This window comes from Miscanthus floridulus, chromosome 17 (genome assembly GCF_019320115.1).
Source record: "Miscanthus floridulus cultivar M001 chromosome 17, ASM1932011v1, whole genome shotgun sequence".
NCBI lineage: Eukaryota > Viridiplantae > Streptophyta > Magnoliopsida > Poales > Poaceae > Miscanthus > Miscanthus floridulus.
This window is the reverse complement of record NC_089596.1, coordinates 9,626,838-9,646,718: the sequence shown is the minus strand read 5'-3', so window position 1 is coordinate 9,646,718 and position 19,881 is coordinate 9,626,838. Positions and strand designations below refer to the sequence as shown.

General features: G+C 42.3%; 1 non-coding gene and 1 pseudogene across 1 annotated transcript; both read right to left on the bottom strand.

The window, feature by feature from the left end:
* Positions 1 to 7,587: 7,587 nt before the first annotated feature.
* Positions 7,588 to 15,303, bottom strand: LOC136515188 (large ribosomal subunit protein eL42-like; annotated as a pseudogene).
* Positions 8,348 to 8,422, bottom strand: LOC136519242 (small nucleolar RNA R66). Its single transcript, XR_010774799.1, has one exon. It is a non-coding gene; the product is annotated as a small nucleolar RNA R66 (small nucleolar RNA).
* Positions 15,304 to 19,881: the final 4,578 nt, after the last annotated feature.

Below are 19,881 nucleotides of genomic sequence, written 5' to 3'. Positions count from 1 at the left end.
TCCACGTACGATATCATGAGATCTTAACAAATCACAAGATTTTTAGACTTCGTTTGCTTTTTTAGAATTTAAAAACCATTTGACACACGTTCGTGGTCGTGTTTCCTGAATAAGATCTTTGAAATTTCTTTTCATTTCCTAGGTAAGGCTACACACCAAACTCAATAACATGAATATCATTTTTCTACTCATTTTATTCTATTATTTGAATCACTTGCGGTTCAAATTTGACTTATACCAAAAAATTCCTTGAAATTCAATAAATTAATTAAATATAGCAAACAGATCTAGAAATATACCAAATCTTAGAATGGAGTACCACATGTTGTATGTGAAGAGTAGAAAAAGTTTCAAGGTCAGAAGAGAAAAAAAACTTATTTATTTGCCAAGTGCCAAAAAACACTTGGCAAAATTATTTCTTTGCCGAGTGCTAAAGGAAAACACTCGACAAACTTACTTCTTTGCCGAGTGCCACTAACGGACACTCGGCAAACTCCTAACAGCAGGCACACTAATTGACGGATGTTCACGTGGTGTTTTTTTGTCGAGTGTCTCTGTTTTGCCGAGTGTTTTTTCTTAGTTTGTCGAGTGGTCTTTTTTCAACACCCGACAAAGAGTTTAGTATGCCGAGTGCCATTATTTTGCCCAGTGTGATTTATGCAGCACTCGACAAATAGTTTTTTTTACCGAGTGCCCGATGAAATGCACTCGGAAAATATTTTGGCACTCGGCAAATCACCTATTTTCGGTAGTGATCTCATGCAGCATATATAAACTATGTCATTGACGAACCCAGGGAGGAAGACAGATTGATGCACGAACTGAGGGTCTGATGCACGAACTCCGTCGGGCCTAGCCCTGGGCAAATTTTACCGAGAACCGAACCGAAAAAACTGAGAACCGAACCGAATTTACCGAGAACCAAAGTATCGGTTCCCTGTTCGGTTCTCATTTCCAAGGAACCAAAATTTGTTCGGTAAAATCGGTTCCCCCTCAGTTAACCGAACTAACCAAAATTTTCTGCTTTGCTGATTGCCTTGCTGATTAGCGATTGCCTGGTCACCTGGATGGCTGGATGTATTTCAGTATTTGTGTTGTGCTGTGCTAGTGTAGTAGTGTGCTGTCTTAGTGTCTTGCACTCTTGCTGAATGCGGATGCCTTGCTTTAGAAGTTAGCACTCTATTGAACATGTTGTTACATGGATTAAGGGTATTGTTTGGTTTTTTGGTTCTACTCGAAACCAAACCGAAAGAACCAATACCAAACTTGGTTGGTTCCATGTTTTTTGAAGAACCGATCGGTACTGGTTTTTTGAGAATCGAACTTCTTCAAAAACCGAAGAACCGATCAATTCGGGTTGGTAGAACCAAACGCCCAGGGCTAGTCGAGCCCAGGCGCGCAAAGTGGAAGACAAGACATAGATGGATCCCATGCATGTGGCACAACTGCGCATAGTTTCTTTTCTTTTATTTTTTGAGTAAAACAACTGTGCATAGGTGTGCTAGTTTCCTATCGAGCAAAATACATCGTAGGTCCATTAACTTTTGGTCATGTGTCACTTAGGTCCATCAACTCTCAAACTGCATTTTGGGGTCCCTAAATTTTGAAGTGGTTAATCATATGTCCATACGTCTTATTTTATGTTTGTATTTTACAAAAATCTCCTTCTGTTTGTTTTTCTTTCACACGGTTACCGCTCTTCATCTTCTCAGCGCACGGGTAATGGCGAGCAAAGTGCCGAGGCAGAGTCTGGCTCCACCGTGGTGGGCGTGGGCAAGAAGCTGCCATCGTCTAGGTATAAGGTCATGGGTAGGAAACTACCGTAGCCCTGCGGGAAGCTACTTTGATGAGCTCGTGCAGAACAAGCGCACCATGGCCACCACTTGGTCGCTGGCCAACAACCATTCTTCCCACGCGTCGCCCTCCCCCGTGATGGTCGCCCGCGGGGACACCTCTTCGACTAGATGGTCTCTGCTGAGTGGATGGCCTGGTTCTTATCGCTTGCAGTACCTATACTATAGTCTATAAACGAAAGGAAAGGACGAGAGCTGTTGTGTGGCTGTGTTAACAAAGCTTGTTAGCTTGTACTGCTCTGTATGTGTCATGTGTGTGCAGGCTTCTATATGTGCGCGCGTGTATCCACCGTAGAGAACGTGTGTTAGTGTTTGTGATAAACACCACAAGTGAGAGAGGAAGGCCAAGGTTTTGCTCGCCGTGATGTACGTCGTCGTGCAGGGGTACGCCGGCGAGCTAGGTTGACGACGTCGAGCCGGTGCTGATACTCAACGACCGGTTTGACGATGCATCCTTCACCTCCTTATACGCCAGCGCAGTCGCAGAGCGCGCCACCACGAGGCAGCGCCTCTCGTTGGCGTTCGAGAAAGTGCTGGTGTGGTTGCGGCCTCACCGTCCACGTTGTGCTATGAGCGCGTGCTGAACAAAGATGGCGGCGCATCGTCAGCCCAAGACGTTAAGACAAGGCGTTCGTTGGAGTCTAGGCCCTAGCGCATCGCCATCTTCATGGAGCCCTGTAGATGGCATCGTAGGCGTTCGCTGGCTCTTGGTGCTCGCATCTCTACCCACATCCATAGTCCACACACACTAGCGCACTGTAGTCTGCAGGCCTTTGTGCATGCTCGCTGCGCTCTCCCGTCAACACCGTGCGCTCAGAAGACAGAGAAGGGTAAAGATGTGAACGAAAAATAAATAGAAGAATGTTTATGCAAAATACAAACATAAACGAAGGGGTATGGATGTCTGGTGAACCACTTAAAAAGTTTAAGGACAAAAAATGCAGTTTTAAAGTTAATGGGCCTGAATAACACATCATCTAAAGTTAATGGACCTCCGGTACATTTTACTCTTTCCTATTCATATATACTTGATGGGCCTCGGCGCATCAGAATTGGGCTCGGCCCGTACTTCACAGCAGAACTGGGCCGAATGAGGTTATAAATTGGGCCTGCTACGGAATTTATTTACTTTTGCTAAAAAGTGAAATTTATTTATAACAATACTCTCTCCATTTCAAATTATAAATCATTCCAAATTACAAAGATTTATGATATCAAATAGATGTACTATAAAAATAAGAATGTAATTATACTTATTTGGTGTCATAAATACTATTATTTTATTATATAAATTTGGTCAAACTTGAGATGCTTAAATTCTCAAAAAAGTTATAATGACTTATAAATTGGGACGGAGGAAGTACATCTCCATAAAACACACACGCACATTCATTTTGGAGAGAAAAAGTTCAATTTACCTTCCTTAACTATCACGGTCATCCGATTTTTTCCTGACCTACAAAACCGTTTTTTAACCTCTCTCAACTTTTAAAAATTGTTCACTTTTACAACCTGAGCAGTTTTGATGATGTTGCGCCACATCACAGAAGGTAATCGGATTAAGTTGAAAAAGTTCAAGGAGGTATATCAGACTAGAAATATCTTTATAAAAATATCTGAAAATTTTTAAAATTTAAAGTATCTGAATATATTTTACATAAAGATAATATAATTAAGGATCCTAAAACTGGTTTAACAATAGAAAATTCATAAAAATGTTTTAGGTTGGAAATTTATGAAACTAGTTTTGTATTTAAAAAAAAAATCATGCTCTAAGTTATGGTGCCTAAGTTGAAATATCTTGTTCATGTCACTTGATTCTATCGGTATAAATATCATGACCCATGTGCTACCATCTAGATTTTCATACCACGTTACGCTCTATAAATCATTGCACTAGAACTTAATTAAATTTAATAGTTTGTAAAACTTAATTAAATATATTAAAGAAAAGGGTCCATTCATGTATCCATATGTGTGGCAGGGTGCATGCAGCCACGTAGACTAACTCATATACTTTGGAAAATGATCTAGGGCAGGGAGCCAGTGCCCACTATGGTCCTAACAATGCTTCACTGGCGCTTCTATGTAGTTCAGATGATCGATATCAACAAAGTATAATAGATACGAGAGCTTCTACAAGAAAATAATAAGCAACAAAATGTGTACATCAAGATTCAAACAATTTCAAGTGTTTTAAAAAATTGGAATCAAGTTTCATAATTTTCCGAGCTAAAATAATTTTCTATGAATTTTCAAGACTAAACTAGGTTTTAGACTTTTTAATTGCATTATCTTGTTATATAAAAATATATTTTAATTTTAATTATTTTTAGATATTTTAAATTATCTAAAAATAATTCATAGAAACGAGGGTTTATGTTAAACTAGGTTTTTTCTTAAAAAAAATCTAGTCACAATTACCTCTTTGAACTTCAACTTAGTCCGATTTACCCCTCTAATGTGGCACGACATCAGCAAGACCACTATTAAAATCGCAAGGTTGCAAAAGTAAACAGTTTTCAAAAGTTGAAGGGGATTAAAACTGGTTTTATAGATTAGAGAGGAAAATCGAACGACTGTGATAATTAAGGGAAGGAGACAATTGTTTTTCCAAAAAATCATGAGAAGACAAGCATTGGAGACATGATGTCCATCAAGAATTCGAGATGATGGCGATTATGCGCACACACAGACCTTACACCATGTGAAGGAATGGAATTGACACGTTAGTAGTAACCTTTCTTCCCCAAAAACTCAACAAGAGAATTGCTGAGTAAGAGTAAATAAAGAATATAAAAAAGGGGGCAGACAGAACTAGCAACAACTCCTTATAAACGATGAACCATCTATGTGAATCAATAAAGTTTGCTATAACAAGTTGATTATCCTCATTGTTGAATCAATAACTGCTGAAATGGTCTTTGTTGTTCTTGATGTGGCTCTGTTAATTATCCTCATTGTTGCTAGGCAAGGACAGATCTAGCATGGGGGCCTAGGGGAGCTCAAGTCCCCCTACGCCCTCAAGACCAATGGAACCCCCAAAAGCCCCCCACACCCACATACACCACGAAATAGAGCCATTGTACCGTTTCACTGGGCACTGCTCGGGGTGACTGAACGCGCCGGTCAGATCGATCAGACGCAGGACCCCAACGTCCGGTCGCCCAATGCTTGCCACATGTCAACGGCTTCAAACGTTGATCGCTCGATCTCAATGGTCATCAGTATATTTAAGTAGTGACCGGACGCACTGCTCAAAGTGATCGGACATACCAACACCAGCGTCCGATTGTCCGATCGTTTCCAATAAGGTACCAAAAGCGAAAAATCATGACCGGACGCATCCGGTCATGCCCGACCGGACTCACCCAGCATCCGGTCACTCAACGTTGCCCCTATGCGCTGCATATGTCATCATACGTCATACTGATCGGACTCAGGCTCTGAGCGTTCGGTCATTTCTCATGCCAGCGTTCGGTCATGAGACCAAAACCGCACGCTCACTGCTGCCACTGACCGAACGCATTGGTCCTATCGAGACCAGCGTTCGGTCACTTATAGTGACCTCCGTTCACCTAGGTTAAGCCATCGGACACGTTCATTACGCTCTGTGAAACCCTGTCTTTTCTGTACAGTGCGCCGGTGGCACCGTCAGACTGTCCGCACTCTACGAGCGGACACTCCGCTGGTGAAGTTCCTAACCCTTACTCAAATATGCCAACCACCAAGTGTATCACCTTGTGCACATGTGTTAGCATATTTTCACAAATGTTTTCAAGGGTGTTAGAATTCCACTAGATCTTAAATGCATATGCAATGAGTTAAAGCATCTAATGGCACTTTGATAACCGCATTTCGATACGAGTTTCACCCCTCTTAATAGTACGGTTATCAAACCTAAATGTAATCACACTCACTAAGTGTCTCAATCACCAAAACAAAATGGCTCCTTCCACTTATACCTTTGCCTTGAGCCTTTTCTTTTTCTCTTTTTTCTTTTCAAGTCCAAGCACTTTATCATCATCATGGCATCGCCATCATCATGTCATGATCTTCATTTGCTTCACCACTTGGAATGTGCTACCTATCTCATGATCACTTGATAAACTAGGTTAGCACTTAGGGTTTCATCAATTCACCAAAACCAAACTAGAGCTTTCACAATCTTGTTTGGCAAAAGTCAAGATATTCTAGAATTGTGAGATAAAAAAACAGTGCATCTTGTGCACTGAAGGGTAACTACTCGCTTTAAAATATGTTAAGATACAATTTTTGCACAATCTTCCATGTAAAATATGCTAGCATACAATTTTTGAAGCGAGGAGGCCCCATTTCCATTACATAAACGGAGTTTGCCACATAGCAATAGAAAGGATGGAAAAAGCTACTAGGGCCTGTTTGATACACATACCTAGTTACTAGTTAGGACGAATAATTAGCTCAAACTAGCTATGGTTGGCTAGCTAGTTAGCTAACAATTAGTTGAAGACTTGGCTAAAAATATAACCCACCTATTAGCTCTCATGTACGGATGCATTAGAGTTAATTTCGTAAGCTTACTAGCAATTAGCTAGTTCTGGTATCAAAACAGACCCCTAGATTAGGACTAATCTACCTTATTCAAGCGACTAGCCTATCTACTGCAAGCGCACCGGGAGTATCATCTCAAGAGCTACATCTCAGTTCAACTCATTACATGCCCTTAGGGCATACACAGTGATCCACTACGTCATTTACTGAGACAAAAACAAACAACAAACCAGAACCCATGGACACTCATTTCTAGGATTAGCACATTAAGCCGAAAGCACCCTTGGTTTATGTTAAGATGCAGTTATAATTAGAGAAAGTTTTATAAAAAAAAATATATAAATTGATACCTGTGTCATTTTGTGTCCCTTTGCCATGCTGTGCCCTAGGCGTACGGTTTGCCCCCGCGACGGGCCTTTTGGGCTTCGCCGCATCAAATCTGGGCCCGCCCATGCAGGGCTAGGTTCGAAATTGGGCCCAGCCTTTAGTGTCTAGCCATGAAATTGCAGTGCATAGATCTCTGATCGTAGCCAGCATATCTGATTCCTGTTGTTGCATATGATCATACCCCATGGAAGGATCTGAACAAGATCGATGAATTTCCTTGCATCTGAATTCCGGCTCTTGTTTCACCTGAAGAATTTTGGTCCTTTTTTTATCTGACATTGTAATTTTCAGCAATGCAAACGCCTCGCACGGTCTAGGAGTAAACATGACAAGCACTGCCATAGATGTAAACATGACAAGCACTGCCACAGATTTGCGCACAAACCAGGTTAAGCACAATGTTTGGCCATGATCCAAATGTACACAAACAAAGCAAATCTGTCGCCACACTATCACATGGCGTGTGACAGTGTTTCTATTCAGAAACATTACACAGAACTGTAGTCTTTGACTCAGCTCACATTCAGCCATGCAATAACATTTTACCTGTAACCATTTTTGCTGTAAAATTTTTCAAGCTTTAGACTCAAATAACACACATTGGAATGACAAGCACAAAATCAAACAGAACATATTCAATGAAGATTCAAACTACAAAACTTCATTTAGTCAAAACTCGACACAATACTCAAAGCAATTGTTAGGGGTTGGAATTTGGTTCCATAGCATGGTCTGCTTTAAGTACCAGTAACATTAAATTTTAGGAACAATATAAAACCCACAACTTCAGCATCCAAATAGGCTATGAGCAGATTTAGAAAAGAGATGTTCCCTTGCCCTTCTTGTCTCCACCAATCTCAAAATGCTTGCATATCTGTGACGAAGAAAGCAGAAAAGAGTGAGCAAACACAGACATAAATACTTGGTTCAACAACATGTTTAGCCCAAGAGAAATGAGACAGTGCCTTGATCGGGTGCTGCGAGTAGTGCTTGCAGCTCTGGCACTGCAGCTTCAGCACAATCTTCTTGGTGGTCTTGGCCTGAAAATCACAACATTTGTCATAAACCAAGCTGCGTACGCTACAGGCATTTAGAATTCACAATTATCTTCAAACATTCATGTTGGCATAAAAAGGAAAATGGTATAAAGTACCGACAGATCAATCAGGTCATCGACAACTATATGTTTGAAACTTGTATTACCTTCTTGTGGAAGATCAGGCTTGGTCTGACCACCATATCCTGACTGCTTGCGGTCATAACGGCGCTTTCCCTTGAGCAGACAGGCTATCCTTACCCTTCTTGTACTGAAGTAACCTTGTGGAGAGTGTGCTTCCTGCACTCCTTGTTCTTGCAGTAGGTCTTCTTGGTCTTAGGAACGTTCACCTATATAACACCAAACGAGTTGCACAGGTTGAAACAACATTTGATGGATAGGAGGCAAAAGATAAGTAATCATTGCAGCAACTAATAAACCAATTTAAATTTAGGGTAGTTGTTCAAACGACTTTATAAACAAGTTCAATATATAAATGGGAAAAAGAAATTGAAAACTCAAATTGGAACTTCATGCGGTCCTCAGAAGATATGCTTATGGTTGTCATCACGAGAAATAATCAGGTCTTCAAAGATTTCATGCCATCATAGGACCCAGTAATCCAACAAAAGCATTAAACAAAAGACAACAGAAGATAATCAATGCATCTTCAGTGAAGAATCATGCTAAAGTCCAGGTGCAATGGTGACAAAGCAATGAAGCATGAAGAGAATCCTTCATCAGCACAAACAATCAGATAATCAATCCCCGTTATGCCTGAAGCAGAATAGAAAGGTCTATTTAAACTGCAACCTGATAATAGCAAGCTACCACTGAGCACGGATGGCAAATGCAGCAATCTGATTTTTTCTGAATGTTTCAGAAGGACAACAAAATGACTGAGATTAAAGATATCATACCATGCACTAATTTACTCCTGTAAGATTATGACATACACGGAGAATTCCAAGCGCTTTTTACAGATAGTACATATAGAATGTCTAAGCAGTCATTGCAGTATGCCATCAGTTGAACACACAAAGTTGCGCGACACAAGCCCAAGGGCGAGCTGTAGAGAGAGCCAAACGCGCCCCAAATCTTGGCATAGGAACCAGCCCTAATTTGGTAGCAAGCCGTGAATCACCGACCGCCGACACGCGCAACACGGACACCCTACCGGATCAAGAAGAGAACCTACAGCGTGGCGCTACGCTTGGCTAAACAAAGACAGCGGCGGCCCAGATCTACACGACAGCGAGCGAGCGCAAAGCAGCAACGGAGGGGTGACAGCGCTCACCATGGCTGCGAGCTCAGGGTGGGAAGCCGCTCCTCGGCGCCGCTTGCTGCTACTCCTTCTCCTTCCGCTCTGTCGCCTGCTGTTGGGCCTCGGCGCATCAGAACTGCGCTCGGACTTTAATTCACAGCAGAACTCAGGAGATGTTAATATACACTGCTTCTCAAAACACACACATTCAGGAGAAGACAATTTTTCAAAAACAATTCAGGAGAAGACAAGCAATGGAGACATGAGGAGAATTCGAGATGATTGCATTACGCTGCGCACGCATAGACCTTACGCCACGTGAAGGAATGGAATGGGATGTTAGTAGTAACTTTTTTGTTTTTTCCTCCGAAAACTCAACAAGAGAATTGCTGAGTAAATAAATATATTAGAGAGTAAATAAAGAATACAAGACTATCAGTAAAAAAATGATGATTCTAGCGCCTGGACGTCCAGCGCGCGAGTGCGTCCGGACGCTGGTCCCTTACGGAACCCCGCCCGCCCCCTACGCACGGACGAAATAGAACGGAAACCATGTCCTCCGCTCCCCACCGCGCGCCTATCCTCCCTTCTCTAACACACCTCATTCCCCCACCGCGCCCATGTCCCAAAAGAGCATGAAACACTTCAACTGCAATATTACAAAACATATGAAAAAACTATGCAGTGCAACATTAGGTTGTAAATACTACAACATCGCAAAAATATGTAGTGGAACATTGAGAAACATTCACTGCAACATAAAAAAATATGTACTGCAACATCAAAAAACATGTACTACAACATCGAAAAACATGTACTGCAATATCGAAAAAACATGTACTGCAATATCGAAAATTATGTGCTGCAACATCGAAAATTATGTACTGCAACATCTCAAGCAGTAGTACTGCAACATCACAAAAACATCTATCGCAATGACCCAAAAATCCTATTGCAACATTCGAAAATCATCTGTTGCAACATCCCAAAGCACCCATTGCAACGCGGGAGAAACAACAAAAAAGCGTACAAAACAGCCCCTGACCCATCACCTTCGAGCTCGCCAGAGAGAGGAGGGAATAGGACCCCAGAGCACGCCGGAACCCTAGCCACCGCCACGTCCCTCAAATCCAGAGGAGGAGGCGGACTCAGATCGAGAAAATGAGGAGGAGCGCTCAGACCCAGAAGGAGAAGGAGGAGGGCTCAGACCAGAGAAGAACCGACCTACCTCGTCGGAGCCGCCGCCGCTGTCCTCGTCTCCGGTGGGGGTCACATGGAGGTCGTGGAGGGGGGAGGGAGGGGGCGGCAGTGACTTGGCGCGCAAGCACGGCGTCCGTCTCGGGGGCGGCCTAGACAACAGTGCGCGGCGCGGTAACGAGTGGGTGTCGAGGATTGGCGGGAGAGCGGGCGAGCGGAGCAAGTGAGTGGGTGCGGGGGTCACGGACGGGATGGGATAAGGCGCGGGGGGCACGGGCGTTTGGCTGAGTCGTTCCCGTGTGCAGGTCCATCCTGACGGGACGGACGAACGCACAGTGTTATCGAAAAAAACCTAACTCCTTTTTAAAGTGTGACGGTGTGCACTTTGGCGGACATCCACCCATTTCGAATCGATTAGCCAACAAATTTTCTACTCTTTCCCAGGGTCTTGGTGGCCTGCTGCCCCTGTCTCGAGAGGCTACCTATGAAACAATATTTGGCTTCGCCCAAGTTCGAACCGAGGACCTTGACTGATGTGACAACCAACTACACCACAAAACCCTGCTGTTCTGGGTTCTTCACACATTTTATTAGACTAGGTAGCGTGCCCGTGCGTTGCTACGGGACAACTAAATCTTTTGTACTAAAAACACACGGATCGCACGATAAGATGACAATACTATTAAATTAAATACCGACGTCAAAGTGACATTTAATTCAAAAAGCAAAGTTCATGAAATTAACACAATCACGGAGAGCGTGACGTCGCAGGCTCACAAACTCTACTGTGTAGACTTTTTCGTGATACGGCTAAGATAATATTTTATATCGGTAGAACGAATTCTACGATATCCATTTCTTTCATACGTCAATAAATCCATGAATAAGTTCAACTGTATCTCCATATAATCATGTATACACAGGTTTGAGTATATATGTAAATAGGTTCGTGCCCGTGCGTTGCTACGGGACAGCTAAACTTTTATACTAAAAACATACGGATCGAACGATAAGATAACAATACTGTAAAAGTATATGACCGATGTTAAAGTGACATTTAATCCAAAAAGTATATGACCGACGTTAAAGTGACATTTAATCTAAAAAGCTAAGTTCGTGAAATTTACACGGTCACAGAGAGCATGGCGTCGCAGGCTCACAAACTCTACTGTGTAGATCTTTCCGTGATGCGGCTAAGATCATTGTTTATACCGACAGGAAGAGATTTTTGATATTCATTTCTTTCGTGCACCAACAAATCCACAAATAAGTTCCACCACATCTTCATACCATCATGTACACGGCGCTGGCAAGCGAATTAGCCATAATTTATGTAATTAGTTTTATAATTAGCTCATGTTTAGTCCTCCTAATTGATATCTAAAAATTCAATGTGACATGAACAAAAGTTTAGTCCTGGGATTCAAACACCCCCTAACTCTTGACTCCTGCTGGCTGCTCACTTGCACCACCATGTCTATGTGTCTGCACGTATATACTCTAACGCCAGAACGTCTAAGATGATCTTTATTGTCCACCCTTTAAAAATATCATAACTTTAAGGTTACCATTTATGTATGCTGTAGGATTGGGATGCTTTGTACTGATCCATGAGGGTGTCCATGAGAATCGAAATTTTTGATGCCATTATGATGGCTAAGCTTACCAATCAGACAGAGACGAACTTGATTGTTAAAATTAAAATATTTTCAACACTTCTTTCATATACTCCCTCTGTCCCAAAATAGAATTCATTCTCGCTTTTTGAGAAGTCAATTTTTTTTAACTTCGACCAATTATGTATAAAATAATATTAATATTTATAATATATAATTAGTATCATTACATAGACTATTGAATATATTTTCATAATCAACTTTTTTGGAGATATAAATGTTGTACGTATTTTTTACGAACTTAGTCAAAGTCGAGAAACTTTGACCTGCACACATTCCATAACGACTTATATTTTGGGGCAGATGAAGTATATGCTAATGGGAGTAGTCAACTGAAAGTCGTGATGAACACAACAATACTTTCATATTATATGCTAATTGGAGCACGAAGAAACGCAAGGGAATAGACCTATATAAGAATGGTGGGAATATTCGTTTAGGAAATTACAGAAGGTTCACCAGTCTCACCATGTATAACATTCATATCTTTTATTTGGCACTACTGATGTTCTCAAGGAGCAGCCATTTTTTAATTTCAGGTCTGCATGCTGAAAACACTAAAATTAAGGGTCAACCTCATTGAGTCGTCTTGCTTGATCTTTGCCAATTGTTTCCTTCTATGCATGATTATTATTTCCTTCCATGCATGTGGCCTCAGGTGATCGATTTGTTTTCTTCAAAGCAGGGGGATCACAGGGATGGCAGTTTCTTTTTCTATCGCGTGGAGTATCGCATGGCCGGAAGGGAGGAGTCTTGCTTGATGTTTGCCAATTGTTTCCTTACATGCATAATTATTGTTTCCTTCCATGCATGTGGCCTTAGGTGATCAATTTGTTTCCTTCAAAGCAGGCGGGGATCGCAGGGATAGTAGTTTCTTTTTCTATCGCGCGGGGTATCGCATAGCCAGAAGGGATGAGTGACCCCAAAAAAAGTCGTACAAAAAAATAGTCTTACTTTTAATCTTTTTAGTTGCAGCAGCTCAACCAAAGTAATTTCCTATACTTTGCAGGAGGCTAGAGAGTATGGTAGCACCCTCTGGATGACATTGGCCTAGTATTTAGGTTATGAATAAACATACCAGCTAATGCAGCACGCTATTATAGGTTAGTGCAGTAGCAAGAAATGTTCATGGTCTGAACACATGGATTTATGGGAACCGATTCTGTGAAGATTTTGTTCTTTAACATCTCCTGTTAGCATTGCTAATTTTGTATCCACAATTCCCATACTCTCATCTCATCACCACATTGTTGTCGATCTCGTTTGATTTTGTGTAGGATGACTACGAAAATCCCTTGTAAATTGCCACAATTATGTAACAGGTAGGCAGGTGGATTGCAGCTGCTTATATGCAAGAAACAAGTGATGGTCATGTGAAGAAAAGGAAAAGGGAATGTAGTATGTATGCTGCTGCTCATGTGAAGAAAAGGAAAAGGGAATGCCCCAAAATTAACCTTCACCGACCAGTCCTCGGTGGCTGCTGGCCTGCTGCAGCTGCAAGCAACGAGAACAACAAGAAATGCAAACTCATTTACCTCGAGAAAGCATGTGGACACAATATTCTCTCAAATTTCTTCCTTGCAGTCTTATGACCCGTACACCTATGACGCCATGAGTACATCTCAATTTCTCAGTCTGCGAATTGCCACAAAGAGTAAATCTCATTCTTCTAGAATCCAAGTGTTTGGATCTAGTATTCTAGTTCTCTCTTCTTCTTCTTTTCTTAACATAACAGTGTATTGCTGGCACACTCACATCAGCACAGGCATTCATCACACTTGGTATGGTGAATTGGTCTGTCTCCCTCCCAGTATAACGAAGCTCTCTGAATATGTCTAGTGCCTTATCAGAACGCTCTTCGTGCACACCACACCACATATGCTGTGCCTGTAACCAATTAACCATAGATGTTCATGCAAGAATCTCTTGCTTGGGAGTCCAAAGGAAGCATCTCAGGCTATCATTAACTAACAGTGATTTTGAGTACAGACACGAATCAGTGCATAGCTCGTCGTCTGACTATAGCATGGACATGGCTATCATTAACCAAGCATGTTGATCCATTCCTCTGTTGTTTGCATACATCTTTTGAACTTGAGCAATGCCTTGACCGGTGCATTGGCCACGAACTCAGTCCGTGCTCACCAAGCTAGTGCGCGCGTGGCCCGGAACGCCCCGATCGAGCACCAAGCACGCGCGCGAGGACCACTAGCTCGAGTGCCCGGCGACGAGCGTGTTCATGACGATGGCGCCCCGGCGCGGCGTTCCGTACGTTCAACACCGACGGGAGGCGGGCGTCCTTGCTTGCTTGGGGCACGGATTCCACGGAATGGCGGCCGGCGCGCCATCCTAGTGTTAGATTGATCTCTAATCCTAACTGGACCCAACGGCCCAGTTGGGCCTTTGATTCACGCCCTAATCGGGGACGCCCAACCCACCATGGCAGGAGGGCCCCTGTCACCCTGCGCTATAAAAAGAGGTGGGGGCCGGTGGCTCTAATCATGAGGTTGACTTGAGCCGAGCTCCCCACCGACACCTAAACCCTAATCCGATCTAGAGGGTGCGTAGCAAGTGACGGGAAGCCACCAGCCGCGCCGCCACCGGACTCCACCGCCTTCACCGCCGGTCGCCACCGCGCATCTCTGAAGCCGTCTTCATCGACCATCGCTGCCCTAGCACAGACATCGACTCCATGGCGTCCACTGAACCCTCCCCCTCTGTGGTGTCAGGTTCAACACCTTCTTCCTTCCCTCTCTTTCTCTCGTTCTACATGCTCTAGTAGATGTTCTAGGTTTCATGATACTATTCAACAGCAAGAACCCCCTTGGATCTATCGCTAGTACGATCTACAGTTTCTAACAATGGTACCAGAGCCATCGGTTTCTAGGGTTTTTAGATCTAGAACGGGTAAACCGATTAGAAAAGGAAGTAGAAGGTTAGATCCAGTGCGGGTCTAACAAGAACAGAGGGTTCGGTTGAACCCTAACCCTAACTGGGTTAAGGAAAGGAGAAAAAGAAGAGGGTTTCGGCCTTAAGAAGGTAAGAGCCGAACCCTAAACCCGTGATGATTTCATGGGGAAGATAAACAGTTGAACCCTAACCCTAACTTCGATCCCCATCCCTAATCGGTTGAATTCGAGAACAGAAACAGAGAAGCAAATCAAAGAGATCGATGTTGGGGAAGGGGAGACCTACCTTGCCGCTGCGCATCGCTGCTGCCTCACCGGCGCGCGGGGAGAAGAAGGCCGAGCAGGGGGCGTTGCTCACTGGGCTCCGGCCAAAGAGGCGCTATGGCCAGGCCGCTCGATGGCGGCACGCTCACCCACTGGGGAGCGCGCACGCCGGCGACGGCGCCATGGCTACCTGCTCCACGTCATTGCTCTCGGTTGCTCGCTCGATGCTGCTGTGCTGAGAAGAGAAGAGAGAGCGGCGAAGAGAGAGAGAGAGAGAGCAAAGTGCAGAATGACTGCTAGGGTTTCAAGGGGTCGCTGCGGTCAGCGTTTTGATCCAGCGACTCGCGTAGACGGCCGTTGGATCTGAATGAGCGGTCGAGATTGATTGGGCCGACTTGCGGCCTAGGTGGGCGCGCGTGGCCGCGCGGCTTTGCTGGCCTAGGCCAACGTTGCGGCCTGGGTTCGGCCGGGCGTCGCGCAAAGGAAGCGGGCCGAGCAGTTTTGGTTGCTGGGCCAAAGGAATAGTACGAACTTGAATCAGTTTTTTGTTTTTTCTTTTTCTAGTAAAAGTTTTATCTCCTAGAAAATGGATAAATGGCTTAAAAATAGAAAAGGGATTTGTCCTGTGGGCAAAGTTTATTAAATTGAATTATTTTTTCCGCTGCGTATTTAAAGATGTAATTTTCATTATTAAATTTGAACCAACGGGAGAATTTAATTTTGAAAATGGATATGTTTTAATTGATTATAATATTGTTATTATTCTGACCAACATTGATTAATGACAATATTATGATGTTTTGTCATGCATTAATTCTATTTTTGCCCAACAGTGATGTAGAATTGATGTAGAGAATAATTATATATTTTAATTTTGACCAATGTTGGAACTAAAGCATGCAATTGTTATTGTTATTATTTGTGTTCTCACTCTATTTGAATTGTGTTTTTAGGTAGATATAACTTAATGGGTTGTATCAAAGAGATTCACACTCTCAAAGGTGATAACTACACGGAGTGGAAGAAAAAGATAGACCTAGCTTTCATCTTGGCTGAGGTGGACTGGGTAGTCACCACACCGTATCCCACAGAGCCTGTGGCACTAGTGAGGGAGACAAACGAGGCTGATGTCGTTTGGGCAACAAAAGAGAGGGATTTTGTATCCCAAAGAATGTCCTATGACCTTGAGCATAGGAAGTGGGTCACTGCCAATAAGAAATGTTTAACTGTGATAAAGAACACGATTAAGCTTGTAATTGTGGGCTCAATCCTAGAGTGTGACACCGTCACTGAGTACCTCAAAAGAATAAAAAGTCAGTTCACTGGCTCTTCAAAGACATATGCTACCCAGCTGATAAAGCAGCTGGTGATAGAGAGGTACTCAGATAATAGTGGCATAAGAGAGCACATATTAAGGATGAGCAATTTGGCATCCAAGCTAAAATCAATAGATCTGGCTCTCAAGGAAGAGTTCCTTATCCATTTGATTTTTGCTTCCTTGCCAAAAGAGTTTGACACTTTTGTTGTTAACTACAACATATAGCCCGAAAAATGGGACATGGAGAGGCTCATGGCTATGTGTGTGCAAGAGGAGGAGAGAATGAAAGCTGCCAATGGTGACTCTATCAATTATTTGAAAGACAATAAGAAAAAGAATAATAATGCTAACTCCTCCTCAAAGTCAAAGGGAAAGGGTCCCATGCTGCATCAGCCTCAGCAAAACAAGTTCATAGTAGAGAAAGATCAATGTCTCTATTGCAAGAAGACGAGACATTATAAGAAAGATTTTCCCGATTACTTAAAGATGATCATGGCAAAAAAAGGTGAGAACATTATTATGTTCATAAATGAATCCCTGTATGTACAATATTCGAAATCTACTTAGTGGATTGACCCAGGTACAACTGTTTATGTTGCTAATTCTTTACAGGGATTCCGTTCGACGAGGACTACGCAAAGAAGCAAAAGACACGTTAAAGTTGCAAATGGAGTCCGAGCAGAAGTTGAAGCCGATGGCGATCTTTCTCTAGAGCTTGCTGATGATTTCAAACTTATACTTAGAGATGTTCTTTATGTTCCCTCATTACAGAGGAACTTGATTAGTGTTTCATGTTTGGACAATGATGGATATGATTGCCATTTTGAAAATGGCAAATGTAAGATAACATTTGATAATACGTGTGTTGGTCTTGCTATCTTACAAAATAAGCTTTATTTGTTATCACTATGTGATGATGTGAATGTTGTATGCGATGATGGGAACATTGCGTGCAACAATGTGAATGTATCCTTGTCTACGGATGTAAACAGAAAACGAAAGAGAGCTCACGATGCATTGTTAAAATTATGGCACTGTCGTTTAGGCCATATTTCAAGGGGGGGGGGAATAGAAAGACTAGTTAAGAATGATATTCTTCCTCCATTAGAGCTATCAGATTTAGAACAATGCAGAGAATGCATTAAAGGAAAGTATGTAAAGAAAATTAGGAAAGATGCCAAACAAAGCGCAGGAATTCTACAGATTATTCACACAGACATCTGTGGTCCGTTTCCTATAAAGAGTGTGGATGGTTATAATTCATTCATAACATTCACATATGATTACTCCCATTATGGCCACATTTATCCAATTAAAGAAAGAATAGAAGCATTTGATAAATTTAAGATATTTAAGGCAGAAGTTGAAAACCAACACAATTTAAAGATTAAGATAGTCAGGTCCAACCGTGGGGGAGTACTACGGTCGGCATACCCCATATGGCCAAGTTCTTAGACCTTTTGTAAGGTTCTTATTGGAGAATAGCATAGTAGCCCAGTATTCTACACCGGGCGAACCTCAACAGAATGGAGTAGCTGAAAGACGCAATCGTACCCTGATGGATATAGTGCATAGTATGATAAGTTACTCCACCTTACCGATGAGGCTGTGGATGGAGGCGTTAAAAACCATCATTCATATTCTCAATAGAGTACCAAGTAAGTCGGTGGCCAAAACACCGTATGAGTTGTGGACAGGAAAAGTACCCTCACTAAACCACTTACGTGTGGGGGAAAGTCCTGCTAAGGCGAAAGTATTTAACCCAAACATTAGGAAGCTAGATCCCAAATCAGTGAGTTGTCATTCATTGGTTACCCAGAAAAGTCAAAAGGTTTTCGTTTCTACTGTCCAGACAGACATACAAAGTTTGTGGAAACGAGACACACAGTCTTCCTAGAGGATGAATTGATGAGGGGGAGCATGGTAGCTCGAATAATTGACCTTAAAGAGAAGCGGGTGTATGCGCCCACTCTGATAATTCATGAGCCATTTTTCACACTACTAGTTGTCGCTGCACCGACAGTGCCAGATACTGTGGTGCCCGCACCTATTGTTATTCCGCCTGTGGCAACAATGAATGATGATGAAGAACCTATTCTTCAGGATCCTGTAGAACCTATTGGCACAAATGAGGGAGAACAACAACAGCCTCAAACAGAAGATGTGCCAAATGTGGAGACCCCTAGAATGTCTTAAAGAGTTAGAAAATCAGTTATTCCTGCTGATTATGAAGTGTACAACACTGAGGAATTTGAAATGGAGGATGATCCCACCTTATTTGAAGAAGCCATGAGAAGTAATCATTCATCAAAATGGCTTGAGGCCATGGAAGATGAAATGAAATCTATGAATGCCAATAAAGTTTGGGATTTAGAGATAATTCCTAAAGGAGCTAAAATAGTAGGCTGTAAATGGGACTACAAAACAAAACTTGACTCTCAAGGGAATATAGAGAGATATAAAGCACGACTTGTGGCAAAAGGCTTTACATAAAGAGAAGAGATTGATTACAATGAGACCTTTTCTCTAGTCTCATGTAAGGATTCCTTCAAAATTATAATGGCATTAGTGGCACATTACGATTTAGAATTACATCAGATGGATGTAAAGACGACATTTCTCAACGGGGATTTGAAGGAAAATGTTTACATGGCACAACCGAAAGGTTTTGTCATGGAAGGAAAAGAACGAATGGGATGCCGTCTAAAGAAATTCATTTATGGATTAAAACAAGCTTCAAGACAGTGGTACTTGAAGTTTGATCAGACAATAAGGAATTTTGGATTTAAAGAGAATGTAGAGGATAATTGTGTCTATACAAAGTTTAAGAATGGAAAGTTTATCTTTCTTGTCCTGTATGTGGAAGATATCTTACTTGCTAGTAGTGATGTCAGTCTACTACTGGAGACAAAGAAGTTTTTGTCCTCAAAATTTGATATGAAAGATCTTAGTGAAGCTTCGTTCGTTCTAGGGATCGAGATTCACCGAGATAGAAAGGTATACATAGAAAAGATCTTAAAGAAATTTAGTATGCACAAATATAGTCCCTCACCTGCTCCTATAGTCAAGGCTGACATATATGAGGATTTTTAATGTCCCAGGAACCAATATGAGATCGATAAAATAAAAGTGGTTCTATATGCTTTAGCTGTCGGAAGCTTGCAATATGCAAGTATGCATGCGCCTTGACTTGGCATTTGTTACCGGGTTACTTGGCAGATTCTAGAGTAATCCTGAAACAGAACACTGGAAATTGATAAAGAAATTCTTGCGTTATTTGCAAGGAACGAAAGGCCCCATGATGACGTATAGAAGATCTGATTCACTCCATATAGTGGGATATTCGGATTCTGATTATACGGGAGATGATAGAAAATCCACGTCTAGATATGTATTCACTCTCGTAGGGGGAGCTATTTCATGGAAAAGCTCAAAGCAAATCGT